The sequence below is a fragment of the Camellia sinensis genome, chromosome 3 (genome assembly GCF_055761805.1).
Source record: "Camellia sinensis isolate YWXY chromosome 3, ASM5576180v1, whole genome shotgun sequence".
NCBI lineage: Eukaryota > Viridiplantae > Streptophyta > Magnoliopsida > Ericales > Theaceae > Camellia > Camellia sinensis.
The window spans coordinates 157,564,331-157,578,852 of record NC_138963.1 but is presented as its reverse complement, the minus strand read 5'-3'; the positions used below and the strand labels follow the sequence as shown (position 1 = coordinate 157,578,852).

At 35.7% G+C, this 14,522-nt stretch overlaps 1 pseudogene; it reads right to left on the bottom strand.

The window, feature by feature from the left end:
- Window positions 1–1,027: 1,027 nt before the first annotated feature.
- LOC145821963 (wall-associated receptor kinase 2 pseudogene) lies at window positions 1,028–3,389 on the bottom strand (annotated as a pseudogene).
- Between the last annotated feature and the right edge of the window lie 11,133 nt (window positions 3,390–14,522).

Genomic DNA, 14,522 nt, shown 5'->3' with positions numbered 1-14,522 from the left:
CAAGCTTTTCTGGCCGGCCAGGTATTGGGGAGGTAGCCCTATGTGTGTACAACACAACCATGTAATTGAAGTTCCAAGAAAGTGGGCCCAAGGGGTTCAACAATGGCTCGGAAAGAGGGGGTCAAAAGGGTCAAGTTGACTTACTGGCCGGCCATGAACTTTTAGTGGCCTCTCAGGTGTGTACATCACAGATATGTGGTTCAAAGTTCAAGAAAAAAGGTCCAAGGGGTTCAACATTAGCCCGGAAGAAAGGGGTCAAAAGGGTCAGGTGACCTTAATGGCCGGCCACCAACTTTTAGTGGCCTCCCAGATGTGTAGATCACAGATATGTGGTTGAAAGTTGGCAACACTACCCCTAAGGTATTCAACATTAGCCCGGAAGTTGGGAAAACGGGCGCTGGGAGGCTCCGGAGGAGAGATAACTGGTTGCTGCAACAATTGCTGGCCTCCCACCCTTCAGTGACCTTCCCTGTGATAAAACAGAGGTACCTGCCAAAAATGAACGAAAACCATTGCAAAACGAACGTTCCGGGGCCAAAACACGCAGTTCGAGGTCCCGAAAATGGGCTGTTAAGCACCGAAAGTGGCATTCGACCTCGAAGTGGGTTTCTCAGCCCCCAGTGTCCCTCAAAAGGGGAGCAAATAGGAAGTATGCCAAAAATCAGAGCAATAGGAGATGGTTAAGCGGTCCCGAACCGAGGCACACGGCCTGACGGCTCCGAAAACCGGGAACCGGACTCCGAAATGGGAAAAATGGCCTACGGCCACCAAATGTAGCCTACGGACATTGAGAGATGGTCTACAGGACCTCTCCCTCCCCTCAGGAAAAGAAACAGAGAAAACCGAGTCTGGTTCGCAAACCGAGACAAGGCACAGAAAAGGGTTCGGGAGTCCGGAGGCAGGGCTCACGGCCGCAACTCCGAAACTTCTGAACGAGCACATTATGCAACATCACCAAGCGCTCGATTGGTGACGTCTGAGTCTTGAGGTCGGTCAAAAATGGGGTGTCTACACTTTGCTACATTCATCACCTGTTCATCAACAATTTGAAACAAGCGATTTTCTTTCATTGATGACACAAAATACATTGCTAAATTTCTCTCTAATTCAGGCCTGTTGAAAGAAAGCGCCTTCTTGCCGGTTAGTAACTTCACAAAGACAACCCCAAAGCTGTAAACATCACTCTTTTCAGTCAATTGGCTTGTGTGGAAGTACTCGGGGTCCAAGTAATCGAGTGTCCCTTGAACCAATGTGGTTAATTGAGTTTGGTCTCTGGGAGTCAACCTTGAAGCTCCAAAATCAGATACTTTAGCAATGTAATTGTCATCTAAGAGTATGTTAGTGGACTTAACATCTCTATGAATGATAGGAGTACTAGCGGCAGAATGCAAATATGAAAGGGCTGCTGCAGTTTCCGTTGCTATCCTTAAACGATTCTCCCAAGTTATTGAGGACCTGTTGTGGTCGATATTGTGTATGCGCTCGTAGAGAGTGCCATTGGTAACAAATTCATAGACAAGTGAGGGAATTTGTGTCTCCAGGCAACACCCTAGGAGCTTTACAACATTCCTGTGGTTGGATTGGGAGAGAATTATGACTTCATTAATGAATTGCTCTATCTGGGACTGGCTCTGATCAATTACATTGGATTTCTTAATGGCAACTATGGTGTTATCTGGTAATATTCCTTTGTAGACTGTTCCTTGGCCTCCGTGGCCCAAAAATGAAATGTATGGTATAGATTCAAATTTAGAGTGGTGCGAGATGCATCGAGAATAATATATTTCATTTTCTAGGTATTTTCTATGCATTAATTTTTGTTTTGTTTTGTTTTGTATTTATTTATTTATTTATTTTTTTGGTTGGTGCAGGCTTTGATGTTGATCTAAACTTTGTCACATTTTGATGACAATTTTTTTTTTTTTTTTTTGTGGTTATTCCATTCTTCTTTGAATTACCAACACACAATCTATACACGAAAATGAAAAATAAGACAAGAGAATTGGTTGTTTATAAAAACTTAGATGTCTATATAAATGTCAGGTTGCTGAAAGAACAATATAAGGTAATTGGAGATATGGCATCTTCATATTGTTTCAGATTGTGCATCAATAATTGAGGATTGTAAACTCTTTAACTGGTGATAGAATCAAAATCACAAGCAATGATCTGTTTGAATATTGATGGAAATTTAATCTATAGACAAATTTATGAGTAGTAATCATGTGTGGAGTGTATGTGTACCAACCTAATGCAATGTTAATCACGGGAAGCCTATGGTTCGGAACAGGAATCAGACTGCAACCTGATCCATTTTTTCTGCCATCACCTTCATAGCCCTCTGGACAAGAACAATTGTATGTGCCTGGTAAATTCTGGCATGTCATGTTGCAGGGGCTTGAAATAATGCACTCATTAATATCTGAGAACAAGCAAGTTTGATTTTTGATGTTATATTAAATAGATACAACATATAAATTATGGCATCAACGTTAGGAAGAAACTGAAAGCTTTCAATACAGTTGTGGTACACAACCATTAGGAAGATAAGGGTTCCCTTCATATCCCTGGGAGCAATTGCAGCGATACCCAGGACCATTGTCAAAATCATAACAGTCGCTATTAGTCTTGCAAGCAAAACTAGTTAGATTGTTTTTGGCTTCAGCACATGTTTGGTTCCCTACAGACCAATCAAACACCACGGGAAACATTGTTCTGTTCTGTAAGTTTGCCAGATCTAAAGAAAAGAAGTTGTAAGCAGCTTCCTCAGCTACGAAAGCGTGGGTGCACGGATTAAAGTTCCATACAAGGGTGTGTTTGTCATAGCTTCTGACATTGATGTTGAAACTCCTCACTCCCTTGGGGATACTCGTTTGACAGCAGCCAATGCCAGAGCAAGAGCCGTTGATCACATTGTTGATGTTGTCGCATAGTGACAAGCACCCCGTGTCATACTTTCGTCCCTGGGAGCCTGAGATAACTGCATAGGAGTTGCACCCAACAGCCGCGAACTTGTTTCGGGTATTTGAGATGGGGAATTTGGCCAATCTGGTCCAGTGGTCAGAATAGTCTTCCGAAACACCCCCTTCATTGAAGCAATCATACGCTACCTTGGATGATATGCGCAACTGACCAGAAAGATATATGTTTATGATCTCTTTGTTACTCATCGACAGAAACAACTTGGGAGGGTCGTAATGGGTGTCGTTACAAGTAACCAGAAAATTTTCTTCTTTGTAGCATTCTTTACTAGTGCCAAATGGGTATGGGATACTGATGTTACCACAATAATCTAGGCAGCCAGGCATGAATTGAGCAGCAGCAAAAGATGCTACTAGAAGAACCCATGCCCAGTTAAGTTGCAGAAAAATCAAAGGTAAATTATACATGGTTAGAGCCAGGTTTTCAGGCATCAGATAGCTTTGTGGTTGTACTTCATTTTAAGTTCCTTATTTATGAGGCAAAAATAAATAAATAAATAAATAAATCACAATTAATGAAATATAGATGATGAAACAAAACGCGTTTAATATGTTGTCGAAGTCCAAACACATTAATTGCTGAAGCATAGTTTAGAGTATCAATTTAGACTAGTCGTTGTTATAAAAATAGAAAAATGGTAGAGAATTATTATACAAAATGACTAGTGTAATTATTTAAAAACACAAAGCTAATGTTTTGATCATAGTTTACAAATATGTAACTGTCATATGAAATATTATAAACTCAGCAATATTATTTGGATGTGAAAAAAAAAAAAAAAAAAAAAAAAAAAAAAACACCTAATTTTAAATAGTTCTCTGTTTTGGGAGCAAAACTAAATTAACAAAAAAATTTAAGAGTTCATACCATATACCCCTTACCACAAATTGACACAACTTTATCACAAAAGTTCATAACATCAACCACAGGACATATTTAAACGGTAATAATGAAATTTATAACTTTTGATCTTACCAAACAACATGCACAAATACTATTTTATTTTAATTTTTATAGTTTAAAAGAAAAGTTTGATATTTCAAAATTCAAACAGCTTGAACCTTAAAGAAAAAAAATTTGGAAGAATTTTTTTTTGAAAGTATCATGTTGATGATTTATTTAATCATCTAACGCATTAGCAATTAAAAAAGTTTAAAACAAATTAAAAAAGGACAATTATATTATTCACACTTGTAAAAGAAAAATAAGTGATTTAAAATGAAGTATAAATATCATTTTAAAAAAAAATTAAGATAAACATATTTTAAGCTAAAAATTATGTCTACTTTTTTTTTTTTTTTTTGATATAAAAGAAATTCTGTGCATAGGACAGGTATACTACTAGTGCAATAAAAATTTTAATTAATAACATTAATGGTACAAGTCCAAACTAGAAGATTAGGTTCAATGCATAACTATCTACCCCAACCCGCACGGCTTGTCTCGTATGTGTGGCTATCAAAATAACACTTAGAACCCTTGCTTCTTTTTATTTTTATTTTTATTTTATTATTTTTTTTTTTTTTGCGCAATGAATTTGTTTATTCAAAATTTTTTAGAACTCATAAAAAAATATTTTCAATTGTGATAATATATTTAATTTAATTTCTTAATTTATTTTTTTATTTTTATTTTTTGGCATAAAACATTAGAATTCACATATAAATGCACGTAAAAGTTACTCACTTATATTTGGAAAATGTAAAAATATAATAAAAGATAGGATGAATTATACTAACAGTCCCTATAGTTTGGGCTTGTGACAATTTCATCTTTGACTTTTCAATTATGATATATTTGAACTTAAATTTTGAATTTTGCTCCAGATTAGGACAATCAAAAATGTTTTATTTGTAAATGGTCCATTTGATAACAATGTCACGATCCCATCCCGTCCCTAGTAGAATGGTGCCGTGATGGCCAGTAATCCGAGATTTACCGAAAGCCAACTTTCAAAATTCACACACAAACAGAGTATACATATGGGGCTTGCAAATGCGGGAAGCAATAAATTTCAAGCTAAGTAGTTCATAAGAACGGTGCATAAGTTAAATAGAATGACATACATCATTACATGGCTTTAATACAACAAAATGAAGTACAAAAATACATCTTGACCAAAAGGCTTCTCAGCCACCAAATACAAAATACAATAAAATACAACTAAGAAGCATAATCTTCAAGATGCTGCAAAAGTGCAAAATCCAAAACAAGTAGCAAATACATCTAGGCGTCACCGCCGTCCTGCTCGTCACCTACATATATATATATAGAAAGGGGTGAGCTTGGATACTCAGTGAATGGTATAAATAATAAAGGGGTTTACATGAATGATTTCCGAAATCTTTATCACATCAAGGCATGTCACATCTTGTACAAAATCAAAGAGCAAATCAAGTTTATCTAACAAATCTTTCAAGTCTCAACAATCAAGGTCTTTCAAGTTCCAAGGGATGACATTAACAAAGCTTGTGCTACAAATGCTTATAGTCCCCTAGCACGTACGGACTTTCAAAGATTGTGCTACAAATGCTTATAGTCCCCTAGCACGTACGGACTTTCAAAGATTGTGCTACAATTGCTTATAGTCCCCTAGCACGTACGGACTTTCAAAGATTGTGCTACAATTGCTTATAGGCCCCTAGCACGTGCGGACTTTCGAAGATTGTGCTACAAATGCTTATAGTCCCCTAGCATGTACGGACTTTCAAAGATTGTCAAGACCAAAGCTAATACTTGACACACAAAATAGGGATAGTCATTCATGCTTAACGAATACTTTTCCCAAACAAGCAAAGCAAAACTTTATAAAAACTTAATAACATAACTTTATTAAAAATACCACTCACCTAGTTCTTCAAACGTCGGGGTCAAGGCAAGTCCAAGTCCTACAAACACGTGGCAAAGGCTATTGAATGCACTACTCAAAACAAGTCTTGTATGCATGCAAATGACCTCGGCATTCTTCAAAAACTAAGTCAAATCAAAACAAAACACAGTTCCTTATCTCAGGAAAACATGCTGGGCAACTACCAGGTCTAGGCTGAGGTGTGGCCTCGATGGCCACGCTCAAGGAAATAAAGTCAGGAAAATCTGGGTTTCCCTCTTAAAGAACATGACGAACATGAAGAACATAAACATGAGGAAGATGAATGCAAAGATCATAATTTGCTATTACAAAATCTGAGATTTCATGCTATGAATTCAAAAACATGGACTTGGGTACCTATATTCAAGGATCTTGTGAGAACAAAAACAAAAACATGAATCTTAATGCAAACTTTCGGATCAAACAAGACTTTTCTTCAATAACACATGAACACTATTTTCTCTTTCTAAAACCAACTTTAAATCAATGCATGACGTGCAGAACAGGTTCAATCGTGCAATGCAGCTAAATAAACATAAAGAACGACAAGAGTAAATCAAGAATCTAACCTCAATACACGAATCTAACGGTTTGATCCCTAGGAATCAAGCTCGAAAGCCCATTCTCTCACTCTAAAACTTCTTCTTCTTCCTAGAACTTCTCTCTCTACAAGGCAAAGATATAATACAAAAATGTATATTTTCTGGGTCTGTCGGCTGACTTAACCCTCTGCAGGGGTATATGGCAACGGCTGGTTGGTTCTACTCAAAAAGGTGACTGAGTGAAAAGACAAGACTATGACAAAGTGTACTCAACAAGCTAGCAGGCAAGAGCACTCCGACAAGTAACGACATCGGCTAACAACATGACTTCCGCAAGCAAGGGGCAAGGACATCGGCTAGAAAGGACAACACTTGGCCTAGCTGTGCCACACCTTGGCCTAGATGTGCCACACCAAGAGTAAGGTCACTTAGGTTCAAGGGTAACATCTCGGCCTAGATAATACACATCTCGGCCTCGGCGACGAACACCTCGGCCTAGATAGTGACATCTCGGCCAACATGTCAGAGCGAAGGTGGAATCAACCAAAACTAAATTCCAAGATGGTCTTAGATACAAGAGGATCAAAACTGACCTCGGCTAAACCCGCACCGAGTAAGATACAAAGCATGCTGTAACATATAAGCGAACAAGGACAAGACTTGAAATGCAAGCTTAACAAGACAGAATCATATGAATGCATATGAGTATGGTTAGGACAACGTAAGGGTTATTACAAACAAAGTCGTCATACAACTTATTTTATGTTAGTTGATTTATATGTTGTTTAAAATGTAATGACCTTTTTATTTAATAAATAATGCTGAAATTTTTTTGGTTATAAAGTTCTATTTGATTTGATTTTTAGAATCCATCTTTAGGAAAAAAAAAATTGAGAAATTAAAATTAAATTTGGTGAAAAAAAAATTAAAGATACATCATTTTTATATAATTTTATCTTTTGAGAGACTAAAAATCATTTTTTAAAATAATTTTTTTGCTATTTATTTTCGTTAAATTAGTTTCAATTTTTTCAAAATTCAAACATGACAACAACTTTAATATCATTATTAAACCAATCCATTAAATCAAAAAATCTAAAACAAAAATATTTCATATATGAAACATATCAATTACACATTAAAACTCTAACAATCATCCATTACATGATAAGGATAAAATATATATATATATATATATATATATATATATATATATATATATATATATATATATATATATGTTTACAACAAATATAGTCATCGGTTACATTATAAATATCCAAATATATCAACAAAAACAATCACTCATTACACTATCATCATCCAAATATATACTAAAAATTAATTTATAAAAAAATAAAAATATTAAAAATGTAAAAGATTTATTTATCTTTGGTGGGTAGAAAATTTAAAAATATTTTTTTGATATTTGTTTTTATAAAATTAGCTTATATTTTTTTAAATTGGTTACTTTGTCTTTGAAATAGAATAATAGTATTTTTAATTATCTTTATTTAAAATTAAATTAAAAACTAAAAATATCACAATTAAAAAATTAAAAATCAAGATAATACAAATTCAAAATTACAAGAACCATTTCATATTATGATTCGGATCTCTTGTTTATTTTAAATTAAAAGCGACGTTAGCCCTGTTTAGTAGGATTTATTTTCAACTTATTTCAGTTTTTAACTTAATTTAAGTTATTTTGATGTGTTTGGTTCAGTTTAACAATACAGCTTATAGCTTTTTATAAGTCAAAAATTAACTTATTCTTTGAGTGGGAGAGGAGAAGCTTAATTTATAAGTCAAAAATTAACTTATATCTACAATTATAAACTATAAACTGTTAAAATATAAATTATAATTACTTTCCCATAACTCCACCAAACAGGCTGTTGTGAGGTCAAACGTCCAAATAAAGTCTTTCATGCAGGTGGCAGAAGACAAATGTTACAAAAGAATCCTATTTCATCAGTGGGCTCCATCACATCCCATTTCGGTAGGGATGCATGTGGAGATAAATGCTGATTGTTGGGAGGATTTTAACCTCTTTTTTTTTTCTTTTTTTTTTTTTTACTTATAAATTAATTTTTTTATTTATTATAAAAAGATATATAAAAAAAATAAAAAGTAATGTGATAAAAATAAATTAATAAGTCAATAAATAACTTATTTCTTATATCCCAAAAAATGTAACTATCACATAATTGTGGGCTAAAAGAAATCATGTTAGGAGTGTTTTTCACGCCTTAAAATCACCCCATCATTAGATTCTCTTCTTAATTTTTTTTATGAGAAATATTACGGTATGCATGTCTTTAGGAGGTGCTTATTATATGTATCATATCACAAAAATATATATTTTATTATAAAATTTCGTAATATCAACTATAAAAATATAATTTTATCACAAACCGACGTAACAAAAAATATTGTAATTAGCCACAAACTTTTGCAATATCAATCAAAAAAATTTATAACTTAATTACGATTTTTTTTTTTACATTAATTTGTAGCAAGATTGCATCGTTTATGATATGATGCATATAGTATGCATATCTAAAGAGATGCACACCATAGCATTTCTCTTTTTTTATTAGGGTTATATTCCCTACAATATATATATATATATAGAATAAATAATCCCGTCATTAGAATTTTTATTTGAATTCATAATTCAAATATAGTTTAAGAGTGACTGATAGGGAGATTTATGATTTGGAATTGGGCCGAGGTAAAGGCCGAGCAAGTTGAGAGCCTAATGGTGTATCGGGCCGAGATGACCGGCGATCCGCCCGGAGTCGGGCCGCCAGGAGTTGGGCCAAGTATGTGTGGCCCAGTTTGGAAAGAAGCTGCTCGGCAAGGCAGTGCTTGGTTGGACCGAGCTGCTTGATCAGGCGATGGTGGAGCCAGTCAAGCTGAGTGACCGGCGCCCGGAAAGGCGTGGTCAGCCGAGGTAATCGTTTGATCGGCAGGAAGGCCGACCACAGGAGGTGCCCCGGGCTAGGCTTTGCCGAGATGCCGCCTAGCTCGGTCCTCCTTGGGCTAAGCCAGTGAAGTGCTTGGGTATGAAGCACAGCACGACCATGGATAGAGAAGCTCGGCTGCCGAGCTTCAGCTGAGAAGATAGGCAGTTGAGATTAGGTGATGTTTAGTAAGGTTTATGCTGACAGATGGGATAGCGGAGCCACGTGTCAAGAGATGACTGGGAGTGGATATGGGGCGTAGAGGGTATATAAGCATGTCTACGCCCCCCATACGGGGACAGACGAACACTTTGTAAGAAAACTCCTACACTCAAATACTCCTCTCTCTCTCTCTCTCTGTCTGAAGGTGTGTGCTAACTTGATCGTCGGAGGGTTTTTTCGGCCACACACCGCCGGGTAGCTCACCGTTATTTGCTTGCAGGTGATCGGACATAAACGGAGCTCGGAAAAAAGGAGTACGGGCTTGCTGGAATATTTGCTCCCCGTACAGTGACATAAAAGCATAATAATTAAATTTTAATATAATTTTCTTGTTTTTAAAACACCATTTCCATTTTTATATACATTTTATATTATATTTTACACATAATTAAGTTGATATTAAAGACTTTTTTGTATGTAGTCAATTAACATTTTCTTTTGAATGTTAGAAATGGGTGTGAGATTCACACCACGGCATCACACTCATATAGATCCCATACTTATATCAATATTTAATAAAATATTTTAAATTTTTAACATTTTTATTTTTGGACACTTTTTTATAAATCTTTTTTACCTACTTATGTTTCATTTAGTTCACATTATTTTCTTATATTTCAATAAGTCTTATGAGTGACATAGTTACCAAAATACACCTAATAATATTCACACCGTTAATGTGAATATTCACATTGTAAAATATGAATGTTCACATCACTAAATTACTAATCGTTCAAAAAATATTTGTAAGTATAAAATATCTATAAAATACTTTAAATATAATAATTAGAATTTGGTAGATTAAAAATTCATATAATATAACTTATTGGAAAACAAGAATATCTTACACACTAATTGAAATACAAACATTTGAAAACGAATTTTCTAATAAATCTCCCTTTTATTTTCTTTTTTGTTAAGGAAATAAGGGCCAAAAAAAACAGTTGTCTGTGGTGGTGACAACATGCCACAAATGTGACGAAACAATACTATTCCGTCAACGGGTATCATATCAAATCTTGCGGCCATTGACTTCTTATATTTTATTTTAATTTTTATAGGAGGTGGATTCCCTCCCCAATATTAGGGTGTGTTATTTGGGTCCGTAAAATTTATTAAGCCTCCGTTTGAAAAGGAAAGTTTGGGCTAAAATAGTTATATAAGACAAAATAGGCTATTTTAACTCAATAAGACAAAATATCACATCCAACCTGTAATATTTACATTCTTTCTCTCACAAAAAGTTAAAAAAGTCAAAAAATCCTTCACAAACAAGACTTTTTAGCCCCAGGCTAAAATAGCTAAAAAATCAAAAAGACAACCCACTTTCCAAACGAATCCTAAGAGTTTCATTCTGATAATCTGAAAGTTTATTTTGTTGGATAAATTGTGTATTTTGTTCACAAAAATAATTTTTGAATTTAGTTTTAAGTTATGTGTTTGGTTACGATTTGAGTGTGGAGTTTTGAAAGTAGTGTGGAATTTCTAGCTATGTGTTTGGTTATGAGTTTTGAAAATAATTTTTGAATTAAGTTTTGAGTTATGTATTTGTGTACGATTTGAGTGTTGAGTTTTGAAAATAGTGTGAAATTTCGAATTATGTGTTTTGTTATTAGTTTTGATAATAATTTTTGAATTGAGTTTTAAGTTATGTATTTGATTATGATTTGATTGCGTATTAAAATTAAAATATTTACAAGATTAAATAAAATATTTGAAATAAATTTTTTTAAAATATATTTAAATAAAAATTATATATTTAAAATAAAAACATAAATATTTTTCAAATATTTAAAAAAATAAATCTAAAAAATTTCAAAATACAACTCAAAATTCAAAAACTAAAAACTCAAAATACAATTCAAAACTCGTTAAAAAAAAAAAAAAAAAAAAAAAAAATATATATATATAATTTACTCATAACCAAATAAATTTTTTATTTTCAAAACTCAACTAAGAATTTCACTTTTAACTCACAATTCCAAAACTGAACCAAACGGAGTTTTTGTTTCTTAACCTCTGCACAAAAATATAATTTACTTATAATATACTGAACGATAATTTTATTTGAACATTATAATAGAATAATTATTTTATTCAATTCCACTCCTAACCAATTAATTAAGAAAGGAGATTATCTCAAGTTCTAAATTTGAACTTGACTGTTATGTTAGGTGTACGAGAAAGAAATAAATCTTATCGTATAATCCTGTTGATCAAATCTGCGCTCTTCCAAACGTCGTCGCTTTACTCCCTGAAAGCACAAACGTGAGCTAGCCGGCGGGTGTGTGCCGGAAACCTCTTCGATGCCTAAGTCAGCAAAATAGACAAGTAGACAAAAGCTCTGTGTATTCAGGAATCAAAGTTGTGTTACCTCTCCATAGGTGATGTTGTAAGCTTTTATAGGTTCCGCGTGGCACAATCTTGGTAGGACTTTTACTCCTCCATGTAGAGTCCTCCTAGGATTCATACTCCTGAAAGATAATGCATATCCTTCAACACCCCCCTCACTGCATAAACCAGGTGAGATGGTTTTACCATGGTCAGACTTCAACACGACCGAGGTAAGCATGGCTATGCTAAGCCACAGACTAGACCGAGATAACATTAGCTCGACTCTTCCATTCACTGCTCTTACCTTGGTTCTTCTTAATGCTAACCACGGTATGTCTAGATCGGAATAACCAATACTCCGGTCCAAATTGGGATAACTTTGTGAGTGACGACTGAACTTACCGTAAGCTGTTTGGGACCGGAGTAACTTCAGAGCTCTCGCGGACCGGAGTAACTTTACACCTCTCTTGGACCGGAGTAACTTCATGGCCTTTTTACTCAGCCCTTCGCACTGTGGCCCATAATGGCCCATTACCCAGCTCAGTCCATTACCCAGCTCGGCCCAATTTTCATATAAATTACCCTCTCAATTGTCCCTTAATTCCATCTGCGTAGCATGATAGGGATTACCTTGTCTATCAGCCGAGCTAAAAACTCTTTAGCCTTTCCGACCGAGCTAAAAGACTCTCTTAGCCTCTCCAGCCGAGCTAAATTCACGCCGGCTCTACCTGTCCGGTCAAAACGTCTCTTCAATCACAGCAACTGAATCGTTTCTCATTTCGAGGACATGTGGCCCCCTCTGATTGGCCCAATGCAGCTGTCACGCCGTCTTCGTTCTCCGTGTATTTTGAATAGTTCCTGCCTCTGGTCCTTGCATCAAAACAAAACTCTTTGTTTTTTTGAATCACTTACCACACTATTCATTTCCTCTTCTCACTCTCTCGTTCCTGAGCTTCTTTAACTCTGAACTTGCTGAGTTCGTGTTCTTCATTGCCGTTGCTTCCACCTCCGATTTCTTCCTCTTGACCTGGTAAGTTTACTGAAATCTGCCTTGTTTTTGCTATTTTCGCATTTGCTTTTACAATACATGTATTTTGTGTGTTTTTTCAAAGCACATACCTTTCTTTCGTGTAATAGAACCTCTGGCTTTTCATGAATAAACTGAAAAACACTGATTTTGATCCAAAATCATAGTATAACCGAACAAAAAAGTCGTTTGTAGTTGATGTCATTCTAGCCAGACCATTCAACCGAACTAACACTTCACATTATACCATTAGTTTTAACAAGTCAAACCACTTTTTCTTTTAACTCAGCCGAGCTAGCAATTCGCACTAACTCTGCGTAATAGTGCGTCTGTTAGTCTCAACCACGGCCGAGCAATAACTTGGGGCTAACCCAGCCTTCGTAGTTCAAACCAAACTACGAGCGCTGCCCCTAGAGGTTCAACCGGGCTAACACTAACCTTTACACAAAACGAAATAACAAACCCCTTGCACAAACCAAGATACCAAATTAACCTTTACACAAAACGAAATAACAAACCCCTTGCACAAACCAAGATACCAAATTCTTTCTTCAAACCGAGCTAGGACTATATTTATTTTGCCCCTTTTTGTTCTTTTAGCACGGTCCTATGAGCTGTGCTTAACACCTCTTTTTTCACTTTGTAGACTTTAAGTTGCCCAGGCACTCCTTTGAGCGCTCAACTGAACTACTCATCACCTTTCTCCGACCGAGCTAACACAAGCTTAATTTATTCGTAACTTAAAAGAGAATGGATAAATATAGGTTCTTAGTAGACACACCTAGGGGTTTGGCCGAATTCCGTAAGGATTATAACATCCCCGAAGATGTTCACCTCACTTTAGCCGAACAAGATATCATACCTTGGGAAAACCCTGGTTTTGTTCCCTTCACCCTCATTTCCATTGTAGAAACCGGCCTAAGATTCCCTGTACAGCCTTTGCTCTATGAATTCCTTAGGCAAACTAGGATATGCCCAACTCAGCTTTCCACAAACTCATACCGCATAATAAATGGTATAGCCGAGCTAAACCGCCGAGCTGGCATTAACCTCGGCTTAGCCGAACTCTTTCATCAATATTCAATAGGATCAAAAGAAGATGGCTGGGTCTATTATCTAAGAATACACCGTCATCGAGAGAAAATAATAACGAACATACCGGATAAAGACTTGAACGATGATGATTTCTTCTGGGTTTCTGGGAACTTCGAAGACCAAGAAGCCCAGATTCCTGGTGACCGAATAAACTGGAATAAAGGGACCACCGGTATAATTACCTCAGCTCTATTGCATGCCTCTTTTTATTTCGGTTTCCTGTTCCTGAACCAAACTGACAGTTGTCTTCGTTATGCAGACGCAGCCCACCTCAAGTCACTGCACAGTTACCCTAACCTAAACACACTTCGCGTCACACTACGATATCCTGAAAGGAGTTGGGCCAAGCTGTTCAATTTTGAACCGACATACAGATATAGCAGTCGACGAAAAGCCAGAGTAACAGACTTTTTGTTGGAGGCATCGCTTGAACCGGATCCAACCTTACCACAAATTAACCTCGTCCGTACTACTGCTAAACA